The sequence below is a fragment of the Juglans regia genome, chromosome 11 (genome assembly GCF_001411555.2).
Source record: "Juglans regia cultivar Chandler chromosome 11, Walnut 2.0, whole genome shotgun sequence".
In the NCBI taxonomy this organism is placed as follows: domain Eukaryota; kingdom Viridiplantae; phylum Streptophyta; class Magnoliopsida; order Fagales; family Juglandaceae; genus Juglans; species Juglans regia.
In genome coordinates this window covers 24,207,506-24,221,320 of record NC_049911.1, presented here as the reverse complement: position 1 = coordinate 24,221,320, position 13,815 = coordinate 24,207,506, and the positions used below count along the sequence as shown (strand labels likewise).

At 32.2% G+C, this 13,815-nt stretch overlaps 1 long non-coding RNA gene across 3 annotated transcripts; it reads right to left on the bottom strand.

Annotated features, from left to right (window-relative positions):
• Window positions 1-2,280: 2,280 nt before the first annotated feature.
• Window positions 2,281-7,587, bottom strand: LOC108984118. 3 transcript variants are annotated; one of them, XR_001994976.2, is made up of 7 exons: window positions 6,504-7,587; window positions 5,112-5,170; window positions 4,962-5,000; window positions 3,506-4,370; window positions 2,947-3,108; window positions 2,674-2,738; window positions 2,281-2,533 (listed from the first exon to the last, which is right to left on the bottom strand). It is a non-coding gene; the product is annotated as an uncharacterized LOC108984118 (long non-coding RNA). The 3 variants fall into 3 exon arrangements; XR_001994973.2 differs by lacking the exon at window positions 2,947-3,108; XR_001994975.2 differs by lacking the exon at window positions 2,947-3,108 and having other exon boundaries at window positions 3,506-3,556.
• Window positions 7,588-13,815: the final 6,228 nt, after the last annotated feature.

The window sequence follows — 13,815 nt, the reverse complement described above, 5'->3', positions numbered from 1 at the left end:
ATTGATTTGAAAGATGTAAAGAAATTGATAGTGAGAAAATGAGTAACTACGTCGTGGAAACGTTTGTCTGTAATTAGATATTTACGACGAAAACGATAATTAATTATTAATTGCAACAAGAATGAATCAATCAGTATTTTTCTTTTTCTTAATTATAATGAATGAGAAAATGACAGCTCGCCTTTAATTGATTAATGAGACAATTAATAAATTTAGAAACAAGGTATCATCTACGAGCAGTCGTTTTTCTTCCATTTTAGCTATATATTAAATATCCACCGAAATAATTAAGCCGTTTGAAACAAGTTGAATAAAGAATTAAAAAGCTGGCCTCCAAAATTATTCGTTCTTTGTATTCTTACTCCCACTACAAAAAAAAAAAAAAAAAAAGAGTATTAGCGACAGATTATTTACGATGAGAATGATTATTTAGAATAAAAATAGATTCATTTTAATAGAAAATAATTATTTTCGTAAGAAATAACTGACAACAAATAAGTAATTTTTTTTGTAGTGTCTCTCATATCATGATCTCCAATCTTCAACGCATCGATGATCTTAGCCTCATCACGATCGTGTCCGGATATGGATTTCCTGCAATTAGATCGTCCAAATTACGAGAATTAATATTTAAACTTGATGACTGAGTTTCTATTGAATTATAAAAAATACTTTTGTGATAAATTGCACATTCGTCCGATACTAGTTTTCAATTTTTATACAAGTACTATGTTTTAAAGTGAGGATATTTTTATAAAATAATATTACTTTTATAAATTATTTTATAAATATATTCATAATTTAAAACATAATTATATAAAAATTGTAAAAATTAATTGTATGTGTGTCATTTTCTTGTCAATATTAATAAAAAACGGCGATGTGATACAATCAGCTTAATGTTCAAAGATAACAAATTAAATTAAAGTGTGCATGTGATGAATTTTTTGTATAGTTTTGAAGTTATAATATTTAAGTTTTAATAATTTGGAAGCCACATAATTAATAATTTGAAAATGAAAACCATGTGTTTAGAATATTTTTGGAATATGCTCTGGTTCGAGGAAGGCGGTGCTTTGCTGGAAGTGAGATATATAATACCCATATGGACAATGCTTGTGGCCGCCAGCATGTATCGTGGCAGTGCTTGATCAGTGTATTTGAGATTTTTTTTTTCTTAAACATTTTTAACATCTTTTAATTATTAAAAAAATTATAATTTTATTAATAATCACTTCTTTAACCATAAAACGGAAACTAAAATTAAAAATTCAAGTGTACATCTACAAGAAAACCCATCTTTCTCAGCGCCAATTTTCGTCGCAATTACCACCTTAATACGCTGCAGATCTCTTTTCTCGGCACAATTTGCATCGCCGAATGTTGGTTGAAATAATATACATTTTTTTGCATATAGTCAGCGAGATGTTAGAATCGCTGGAACTGAAATTTTTTCCGGCAACTTAAGCTCGCTGCAAATATGCGATTAATCGCCAGCAATACATGTGCAGCCATCACATTTAATCGACGAAAGAAGTCATTTGCATCAATAATTGTCGTCCCAAAAGGTTAATAAAATCGCTGCAAATAATTGATTCTTTTTCATCGTGTCTCAAATCGCCGAAGTTGTATACAATAGCAGCGATATACGTGGTCGTAAATGCTATATAAATAGCCGCAATAAACCTTTTTTTAACAAATATCTGTTTCGACGCTAAAAACTAATGGGAACCATAAAGATTTTTTTCAACGAACATCCTTCGCCACAATTAGGTTGTGTTTGGATGTTGAAATGAGTTAAGTTGAGTTGAGATGATAAAATATTATTAAAATATTATTATTATTTTAAGATTTGAAAAAATTAAATTGTTTATTATATTTTGTGTTGGGATTTAAAAAAATTGTAATGATGAGTTGAGATGAATTGAGAGAAATTAAAGAACCAAACGAAGCCTTAGACATTTCCATTGATCATGAAATCGTCGCAAATATTTATTTCCTTTCCATCGAAAATTTTCAATGCTAAAAGGTATTTGTGACGTACATTAATAGTCGCAATAGTCGCAAATAAGCATTTTCAAAGACAATTCAAATTTTGCAGCAACTTAAAGTCGCCACAAATAATTTGTTAAAAAAAAAAAATTTACTTGTGAAACGTTTCACTAGTATCATTATCCTTATGATATCTTTTTAATCCACATGAAACAGATTTACTAACCTATAAAAATAATCTTAAACCAAGATTTTCTGTAAGCAACTACCTAAGTTTTGAACTCCGACTACCAAAGACATTCTGTAAGCAATAAATTGAAACCAAGATTACAAAGCATCTAGATTAATAACCATTGCCACTTTCTGTGAGAAAACAAGTGCTAAACTATATTCCATTTAAATAGATTGCTATCTACCATACAGCTAGCATGCCCGATGGAGTCAGATAAATACATTAGATTGAGAAATTACCTGGTGAATACGCATTTCACCAAGGCGAATCTGTGCATATGCTTTATCTTTTGCCGAAGCAGAGATATCACTAAGAAAATACAAAGCACCTCTTGATATGGTTAAAAAATATGGATCATTCAATAATAGCTATGTAGAAAACAGGGAGAGAGAGAGAGAGAGAGAGAGAGAGAGAGAGAGAGAGAGAGAGAGAGAGAGAGAGCCAATTACCTTCGTGAATACATATCCAGCAATGAGCCATTATCTCCACTAAATATAAATCGAATTAATTCCAGCTGAAAAGGGAAGGTGTATTACAATTAAAATAGTATAATACAAGTCCAATGTTATTAAACATAGAGCATTGAGATGAGATCAAAATCACGACATAGCAAGTTACAAGGAAAACATAGAGACTTTATGGCTGAGATAAATATGCCAATTCTTACAAGATAAAAGCTACATTTACTTTCTGCAGTAGTTTGAGAAAAGAAGGAAAATCACCTTGAACTAATAAAGTTAAAGCAGCACTAAGAGACACATTTGACCTAAACATTGCAAATGGCTTCTACTCCCCAGTTTTTGGAACCCACAAAGGGATTGAACCAATGGGTTGCTGAAGAATGGGCAAGGAGCTTAAAGAATGTCTAAAAAACCTGTAGATGCCTGAAAATTAGGCCCATGGATTAGTTTCTTAGTGCTGGACCCTCAAGTGACAATCCCACGAATAAGTTTACATTTTAGCATCCCTAACAGCGAAGCAAGATGTACTAGTTGTAGAAAAGAACCATCCTGTGAAGAATGGATAATGGGAATAGTGGTCACCTTGTTGTCAAGAGTGAGTCTGAGATCACCCAAAATGATTTTAATGTCAAGAGTGAATTACTTCAGAAATGTTAAGAGTAGTTTTAATGACCTCACCTTGTCTATTCTGAAGCCAATACATCATATAAATCATTAGGACTCAAAAGAATATTGCAAAGATAGGATAATGGAATCTGGTGTAACAGGATCTCAAAAAATTAAAGCATATATACAACAAAGGTTCTCCAGAAATACATACCAGCAAAACTCCCAAGTTATGTTCTGGAGGTGCTTGGAACTCACGGAATCTCTATGGCATGAAATGTGGAGAAACAATATAATTATTTAGGAAAATAAAAACAAACAGAATAAACAAGGAAAAATGTTTAAGATTATCCATTTACTGAGAGTTAAATAGGAAGTACAACGTTTCCTCTGTGCAATGAACTTCATTAAGATGTCGACACCAACATTATAATTAATAGGAGAAAAGATAGAAAGACGAGACACAAAAAATACAGATAATGAAATTGTATGATGAATAGTATTACAAAGCAATCTCTATAAAACAGTGCCTGTATTTATTTATTTTTTGCACCCTGGCAGGAAAACAGAGAAGAACAGAGAGGGGTTGGTGGACATCCATGGCCAATAAGGGAATGAGTAAATATCTAGAGCAACTTAGCATCAACCAAGATCACATCCGATGTGCACAAATGTCTGCACTACTTATATTTTCAGCAGAAAACTGGTTGTAATTATGATAAAAAAAAATGTCACATCAAGCTATAGGTCAAGCGACTGAAGCAGTTGGTAAGTTAATCTCAAGAGAAAACCAAAACAGACTGCATAGAAAATTGAAACAAACAACAACAAAAACTGTAACAAACAGCAGCAACTTCTTGATTTCTTAATGAATTATATTTATAAAACATCCAAAAATGATTGCTAACAATTTCTACATGACTAAGTAACAGAATAAATGCTAATTGAGTAATGAAGAAATGACTTATCTGCTTCCATTGGTTATGCTTTGCCATCCACTATTTAAAAAGACACCACGTTTTGAGGGGTACCACAAGGGTACAAGGTTACGAAGAACAAGACAAAACCATTGATGATATCTTGAAAGAAAAAAAAAAAATTCTATAATGGATATGAATTCAAGATGCAATTAGACAAATTAGCATATGTAATACAAAGTGGCACCTACTACATATTTAATTAATAGGACGGAACTGGAAAAACACTTCAATTCTAAATAGGAAAAATCAAAGGAAACATGCTTTTAACCTGGCAATCTTACTTGAGTATCAGATGAGGCACAAATGCGCAGTACAAGATTCAATATATTAATAAGCAATTATTAACAAACTGAATCAGGAGTTTGTTAACATTATTTACCATTATATATTATATAATATATCAGAAATTTGGGAAACCCCATTAATCACAAACCTCTATAGCAAGTCAACATTTTCATAAAAATTAACAAGTCAAGACTAGCAAAAATAAGAGCAGGCAATCATCAAATTAACAAGTCAACTAGTAACAGATCCATGTGCAAAATGTCTTCATTGCACACAGTATAGACATCTTTTAGGCCCCCAAATAAGGATAGAAGCTAATCAAGTAAAAGAGAACTGATTCCGAAATTGTCAATGACCGCTACTAATAATTGAGCATGAAAAGGGATTAATGTTTAAATCACTTACAAGTATACCAGAGGTTGCATCCCAATCATTTGGAAAATACTGCAACCAGTAGCCATAACAATGATATAAGAACAAATAAATAAGCCACAACTATAATAAGCCATATGATGAGAATATTCATCTTCTACACGAAGATAGCAAAAGACTTACAAAATCCAAGACATGCCAAAAAGAGCATCACAGCCACAACAATAATAAGTGCCAATCTTCTGCATGGCAGAACAGCAATAGCACAGACAGATAATGGAGAAGGTTAGACCAAAAAGCACAAACCAAACACAAGGGTTCCTCAGTCATTCGTTAAAATATATAAAAAATTATACAGCTATGAGCTAGTAAATTTGGCATTTCCCAAAAATTATACAACAATTCTAGATACTCTTAAAAATGGATTCTAGAATAAAATGACAAAATTTAAGAATGAAACATAATTAGGAATATACATGCATAAGTGACACAAAAACCTTTTAAGGTATCTGATTTGAAAATACATATACATTTTCTCTGAGAAACCAGTATACAATTCACACTTTACAATGGGGGAGACTTTTGCCTTGCAAATTGCAGTATTCAGCACTTAAAATGTAACTAAGATACTACCATAGTAACACTAGCATGTTGATAAGTTTATTTGTAGTTATTTCAGTACAAATTATGATTGAACAAACATAATCTATAAAATAAGAATTGAAATGATAAATACTTTTTTCTTTGATCGATTAATAATAATTTTGTTGATGATAGAAAGTAGAAAGTAGGCATAGCCCATGTAAGGAGAATTATTAAACAGTGGTAATGGTTGACAGGCCAAATGAGGCTCGGTTGATGTATGAGAAGCTTCAATCTCACCCAAATGTGCAAATAAGCAAGAACGCAAGATAATTCATGTTCAGCTTTCAGGTAACTACCGATTTTCTGTCTGTATTTATGGGTGAAGAGTAAAAGTTACTGAATGGTTTCAATCTAGCATCGTTGTGTGAGTAATCAAAGGTTCAAAATTACTTATGTCAATGCCTGAGTACTATATTTTGTGTGGGCATTTTCTTTTCCTGATCATGGCAATATTATAGTTTTCAAGTTTAAATTTCCCACCACCAATGAGAAATAGATCTAGACATATTATGGGGATTTATGGGGATTTTCTAGAATTGATCACACATAACAACGTATATTCACTTTTCTTTTTTCCTGTTTCTATCTAATAGTCATTGTCAAATTACAACTCTATCAGGCCATGGAGATGATGAAGTTCACAACAAGCACGCCTTTTTAATCAAGAGCCTCTGTATTAGCATAAGGCTCAACCAAATGCAATGGAACAATGTACACCTATCTTTTAAACTTATTGCGAGGTTGTACATCACAATCTGAAAATTTGAAAAATCCCCAAAGGCATTCACAAACTAAAAAATCCATGTAAGCACACAAGAATTTGATGCAACATTTAAGAAAACACAACCAAATGTTGTCTTACCTTCATTTTACAACTACAGGGATCTAAATAATTCTGGATAATGTCATAGATTAGTGTATCTAGTTTACCTTTAGACCATAAAGCTCCAGCAAGCACTTTGTCTGTAGGTCCTCACCTCTATTTGAAGGCAATGCTGATTTCAAAAAACTAACACATAAGTGATCTATTCTAAAAGATTGACTAGATATAACTTATAATCCGCAAAATGTATTTTTAAAAAATACAAAGCAGAACAACTTATTGTGTTGAGATCTCATAGCAGATAGTCTATGAATGCTTTATATATATATAAGTAGTTTAATCTATCAATACTTAGAGAAAACTTCTGGATTTTTTTAAAAAAAAAAAGTAAATTGCATGTTGGTGGATCACAAAATGGAAATTAAAGCTGGTAAAAATATGTGAAAAAAGATGTAGCAGTAGGACCCAAATTTTAAACCAACCACCCCACCAACTTTTGAACCCTAAAGAAACTCAATTTCACCAATCCAGAACCACAACTCATATACACAAAACAAACAAACAACGCAGATGCACTAAAAAGACTCACAATTCAGATGCACAAGAAAAGAACCACAACTGAATTCACTACTAAAATGCCACTGCACTAAAACAGAACCACATAACTGATGAAGTTTGTAGTGCGTGCAGTCACAAAGGCTAGTAGAATGCACAAAACACAAGCTGAAGACCACTTCTCTTTCTTTTTTATTTTCTTTATAAGTTTTAATAATTTGAAATATAAAATAGATCTTAAACACATGTAAAGCATCTGAAGGCATGAACCTTGTTGTTAAAAAAATAGAGAAATGCACTAAAAATAGAGAGCAGTTACGATCTGTGATGAGTGAATTTGTGAGTGAAAAATTTAAGTGAGTGTTGTGTGAGCAAAGGAGAAATGAGTGGAAGCTTGCTGCTGTGAGAGATTCTCAGCAGCAACCCAAAATTACACAAAACGTAGGAAAAATTCCCAAAATCCACGGACTGCACAAATGAAATTCATTTCACAGAAATTTCATGGGAGTGGAAATTAACTTGAAGTGAATGTGGGTGTGTTCGTGAGAAGCAGAGAAGGAGAAGGGCCTTATCTCCGATCGACAACTCAGAACTCCAAGAACTCCCACAAACGCGCGCAGCACCAAACCCACAAGAAATCTGCAGTGGAGAGAGAGAGTGAGGGTCTACTGTGAAGGCCTTGGGGTTCGAAGTCAGGGGGTAGAACGAGTAAGACAGAGAGAGATACGAAGATGCATACCGTGCGAGAGAGGAAGAGAAGATGAGTCTGGCTCGGGGGGGAAAAATAAAACATTTCGTGCGTTTTGCCGCCCCAGACCAAGTAGCGACGATTTTAGTCCGTTGCAAGATGTTTTTTCATTTTTCGGTGAAACAAAAATCCGTAATAGAATTAAAAATCGTTGTAAATAATTCCAACTCCATTTAAATCGCAAGTCGCGGTTAAAACGCCGCAACGAATTTTGATTCGCTGCAAAAAGTGACTTATTGCGGCGATTTTATTTACAACAGAATAAAAATCGCCGCAATAAGTACTTTTTCTTTTAGCATGTTAACTTTAAACAGTAATGTTAAAGAGATCAAGTACAATTTTGCTAGTTTGAAGAAAATGCTTATAGACAGTAGGGGTTGAGATGTTAAAGAGGGCCAATCAAAATGGCTCTAATTTCAGAGCAGTGGATGTTTTTAGCTAGGAGGCTGACAGGCATATATGAGTTCAGCTAACCCGTTACGTTTGGATGTTAAGATGATTTGAAATATTTTTGTATGTTAGAATACACAAGTTTGCCCATTTGAAGTGATTTCAATTCCCAAATAGGTTAAGGTATTTTCATTACTTGATGGGATCCACTATTTTCTCAATTTTTCATAAAAATTAAATATATTTCAACTTACTTCATGCATCTCAATGGGACCCACATATTAGGTTTGCGAAGCTTGGCTCAGTTCGCTCGAGCCTAGCTTAGTCCAGGCAAAGAGTTTGCTCATTATTCGCTCGACAGATGGCTTGAATGGAGTCCAGGCAAAGAGTTAGCTCATTAGCCACTCGATAGATGGCTTGAGCAAAAAGCTAGACAAAGATTTTGCTCGATGTGTACTCGACAAGGCGCTCAAGCGAATATCGTAAAAAATTGAAATTAAGGTTTCTGCCGTGTAACCCTATAAATATGTGTTTTAAACACTATGATCGTACGATGTGCACAGTAATACATCCCAAACACTGTACCTTGTGATTTCTCAAGTTAATAAAATTATTTATCACTATGTAGACGTAGGCACATTGTCGAACCACGTAAAATTTGTGTCGTGTACATGATTGATTGATTGATTATTTTTTATTTATACTTTTTTTATTATCATCGTTTTTCATAATACCACACTCTTACACAAAACTCACTCAAATATCTTAACTTATTACTATTTATCATATCGGATCTTAAGAGTACGTTTGGGTAGTGAGAATACTTCAGAAGTGTTGAGAATGTTTGTGAATAGTTATGAGTAGAGATTGGCGTGAGTTTGTGGGTCCCATTGAGAGTATTTTGAGTTGTTTGGATGTGTGAAGTATGTTGAGTTGTTGACTTTTAGATAGGTAGTTGAAAAAGGTGTGGATCCCATAAATATTATAGTGATTTTATTTTTAGTAATAAATATTATAGTGATTTTTTAATATTAATAAATATTGTAGTGATTTTATTTTATTTATATATATAATAATGATAAATATTATAATGATTTTATTTTTAATTTATATACAATAGTGATAAATATTATAATAATTTTATTTTCATATATATAATAGTGATAAATATTATAGTAATGTTATTTTTTATTTATATAATAGTGATTTTATTTTTTATTTATATATTATAGTGATTTTATTTTTTTATTTATATATAATAGTGATTTTATTTTTTATTTATATATAATAGTGATAAATATTATAGTGATTTTATTTTTTATTTATATATAATAGTGATAAATATTATAGTGATTTTAATTTTAATTTATATTTAATAGTGATAAATATTATAATGATTTTATTTTTTATTTATATATAATAGTGATAAATATTATTGATTTTATTTTTTATTTTTATTTAATAGTGATAAATATTATTGATTTTATTTTTTATTTATATATAATAGTGATTTTAGTTTTATTTATATATAATAATAATAAATATTATAGAATGTTTATGAATAGTTATAAATAGAAATTGAAGTGAGTTTATGGATTCTATTAAGAGTATTTTAAATTATTTGATATGTAAAATATTTCTAATAGTACGAAAATATTTAAAAAGTGCTGAAGTATTTTCGTTACTCAAACACAACCTAAAACAAGTTAAAAGGGCAAGTGTCGTATGATAGGACGCAGCTTGGGCAAGTCTCAGGATAGGACGCAGTATGGGCAAGTGTCGTAGGATAGGACGCAACTTGAAGCACACATGATGTTGTATTCTCTTTCTAAGATCTTAGGACACTATGCTATTAAGATTATAAATATAAACACTATTTATTAATGACAATTCCTTTTATAAAAGGATGAGAGTACGTACCATATGTCAATATTACAAGTGTACATAATAATTACTCCTTATCGTATCTCCTCATAGATACAATATGAAATAACGTATTTTGTATCATATCTCACTTTATAGAATTTTTAAAATTATCAAAATTTTCAAAATTTCTCATTATTTCATTCATAAACATCACTTAAATATATCATTTTTCATTTTCAAAATTTCAACATTTTTATTTAATCATTACTTAATTATTATTTAAACAAAAAAACCAATATAACTTTTATAAACTTCAAAATAAAATATAAAAAAATCAATACAAATTTTACAGATCTCAAAACGAAAATAATATTAAAAAATATTATTCAAATAAATTTTTAATTTTATCTATTAACTTTCACAAACTCCAATACAATACCTATTATTAAAAATATTTTTATTCCATTTTTTCTTCCTCCTTACCCAATAAGATATTTTAACTCAAATTATTTTATTATTATTCACAAAATTTTGAGATACTTTGAAGATATCATAAGCATCTAAACATGCTAGATCATTTGAAGTAACTCTTTCTAATTTTGTGTCTTTTAGAGTAAGACTATTCACTCGAGTATAGATCTAGGTACCCGACTATACTTAGAGCTCGACATGTAGTGAATCCCAGATTAACTTGCATTATAACCAGGGCCAATACTCGAAAGAATCTGGGTTTTGGAAATCTGTGTACCTCGTAGGATGACAAGACCTAATTGGAAAGTAAGGGTGGTACCCGCATAGTGCGAGGCGGGGTGGACCCACCCCCCGCCCTGGTACTAGGGGTGGGGTTGAAACCGCACCCCACTCAACTTAATGACCCATTGGGTCTACAAATTATTTTTGGGTCTAAAAACATTTTTAGACCCAAATTGTAATATAATTTAAATTATAAATTAAAATTTATACATTAAAAAATATATATATATAAACTCATTAGAGTTGTATTTTGGATTACATTGACCTTTTAGGCCAATTTTTATATAGGAGGCCAAATCAATACAATAATCATACTTAAATAATATGAGATTTGGCCTCCTACGCCAACCTTTACTGTGTACCTCGCTATCCTTCCCCCATCCGCCCTCACCCTTCTACCCTATCCCGTCTGCCCACACGCAGCATGGGTAGAAGGGGCTACCCCGCACTTCCCACATTAATTAAGTATGATTATTGTATTGTTTTTGCCTCTTCTATAAAGATTGGTCTAGGAGGCCAAGACAATCCATTAATTTGAATTCAATTTCAAGTTTCTAACAAATTATATATATTTATATACAATATATTTATATAAATATTAATAATATAATTTTTTAAATTAAATAGAGGAGGGGTGCGGAGCGAGAGGCGGGGCGAGGCGCCTCTCGCTCTGCACCGCTGGGGTTAGCCTGTCCCCGCTAGGGGTCTTCCATGTAGGGCGAGGTAGCCGGGTAGCGGGGTGTGGGCCCCACTACCCACCCCTATTGGAAAGTGCGGCTCAGGATGAAATGTTGTCTGTGTTTAGAATTAATTTTGTCTTTTAGCCGTATGGTAAGAATTCATACTATCCTTTGGAATATGCCAAACTGAAATAATGTAACGAACCATTAGTGCTGTTTTCTCTAATCTCTTGTGTACGTTGCCCACTTTGCAAGAAACTGCACCATCTACATGCATGCGGTACTCTCTCCAATTGGTAAAACATCCCAAGCAATTCTCCCACACATTAATAACATTAAATATCTGTCTTTGAGTTAGGCTTTCCATGATTTTTCCAATCCACCTTGAAGTCTAAGGGCATGCATGCACTCATACTATCATATATAGCTTCCACTCAATAGATAAGCCCAAATTCACTTTAAAATGCTGGTTTGGATAGTGAGATGAAATGAGATAATTTTAAATTAATTGAATTAAATATTGTTAGAATATTATTTTTTAATATTATTATCATTTTAGAATTTGAAAAAATTGAATTATTTATTATATTTTGTATAAGAATTTGGAGAAAAGTTATAATGATGAGATGAAACCATTTATAAATCCAAACAGAGCATAAATCTAATTCCCTTTTCAATCATCAGGATTAATTCAGGTCATGTAATCCTCACTCTCAATCTTTATGACATTTTAGTCATCGTGATTAAAATATATATAGTTACTTGCAGTTAAAAGCATGACATTTTAATCATCGTGATTAAAATATATATAGTTACTTGCACTTAAAAACATTTGCAATTCATAAAATTCATACAAGCAGACTATTAAGGACGTGTTTCACTATTATGCACTCCCGATCTCTTGCAACCAAAGAGTAAGGTGGCTTGGGGGGTTTGATAGGGCGCCTCCAATACCTAAGTCAGTAATTATAGGAATCTTCTTAGAGCCAAATTCTTCGAGAGATTTCATTATCGTATCTGAATTTTTTAAATAGAGCTTCTGACTTCTTAAGATCACCTGGACTAATTGTTTCGCCCACTATTTGAAATTTGAACACCGGAACATTCGGCTATTGACTCACTTTGAATGAGTGAATATACCAACTGTCTCAGGATATATAAGCAGGCATGCATTCATATCCTTAACAAACTAGTATGAGCCCTATCGTGCCAGAGGGGTTTGAGTCTTGAGTGAAGTGATTCGTCCGGCCAGCATAACCCAGACCCATGGTAGAACCCCACGAACCCTTATGATGGTATTAAAACCCTTTTAGTTATCCCGCAGAGTCTCATCATACATTGTGTGATGAGACTTTTACACTAGATGTTGTTGGGCCTTTTCGGTAGAATTGAAGCCCCTCCATAGACATTGTGTCAAGAAAGAGAACATAAAATTCACCGATATTTTATTTTAGGATGTGACCTTTAATTAACTAAATATTATATGCACTCAAAAGTTGAAACATTAGATCACCCTCGATCGGGAAGACATGACGAGCAACATATTATCATGAAGTGAATAAAGAGATCATGACTTTAATCACTCGCTTAGCAGCATCCAAAGTATCCTTGATCAGTAGAATTGCAACAGTCATTGAGAACTGTTTAGGATTTACAGTTGTTTGGTTAAAGCAAATAATGCAGCAGACTTTGGCCCAGTAACTGGCCGCAATATCTATTTTTCCTCTGTACGTTCGAGAAGTGTGATACTATTTTTGTTTGGAGGAGTGATCTGTGTTCTTCTTATTGTCATTTCTTCACTAATTCGTTTTGATTAGAACGGGAAAAAAAATATATATATACTGAAAATCTAGACAGCTTTATATATATATATATTATATATATATATATTCTTGTATTTGTAAATGAAATTCGATCTAACCAAAACATCAAGCACTTTACACATCATGAAAGCACATGAGATATAGGTTTAATTAAAGACAAGACAACATTTTTTTTTTGTCCCATTTTATACATAGCTAGCTAGCTCTTGATTTCTGGTTGATACAACTATATATATTGAATTTAATTAATACATTATGTGCATTAATTAGTTTCTTTCTACAAGAGCCGCCCTGCAGTACAAACCTCCATACATCATACATAATGTAGAGATTTTTCTCATAAATCTTTTTACTTGATCTTCCAAGTCAATACTACTCGAATTCATGCAAGCTGCGATTAAAAATAATTTGTTTTAAGTGTGACTCCATGCTCCCAAGAACATCAGAGTTCTTATTGGATCTTCAGCTCTGTAGCTCCACTTTCGTCTCTCAATTTCTTTGGAAATTGGAAGAGTACTACGTCCCTCCCAATTAGCCCTGGACTTGGCTATGGCTGTTACAGCCACCTCTCTAGCCTGCCTGAGCTTTTCTCCGACAGTAGTTC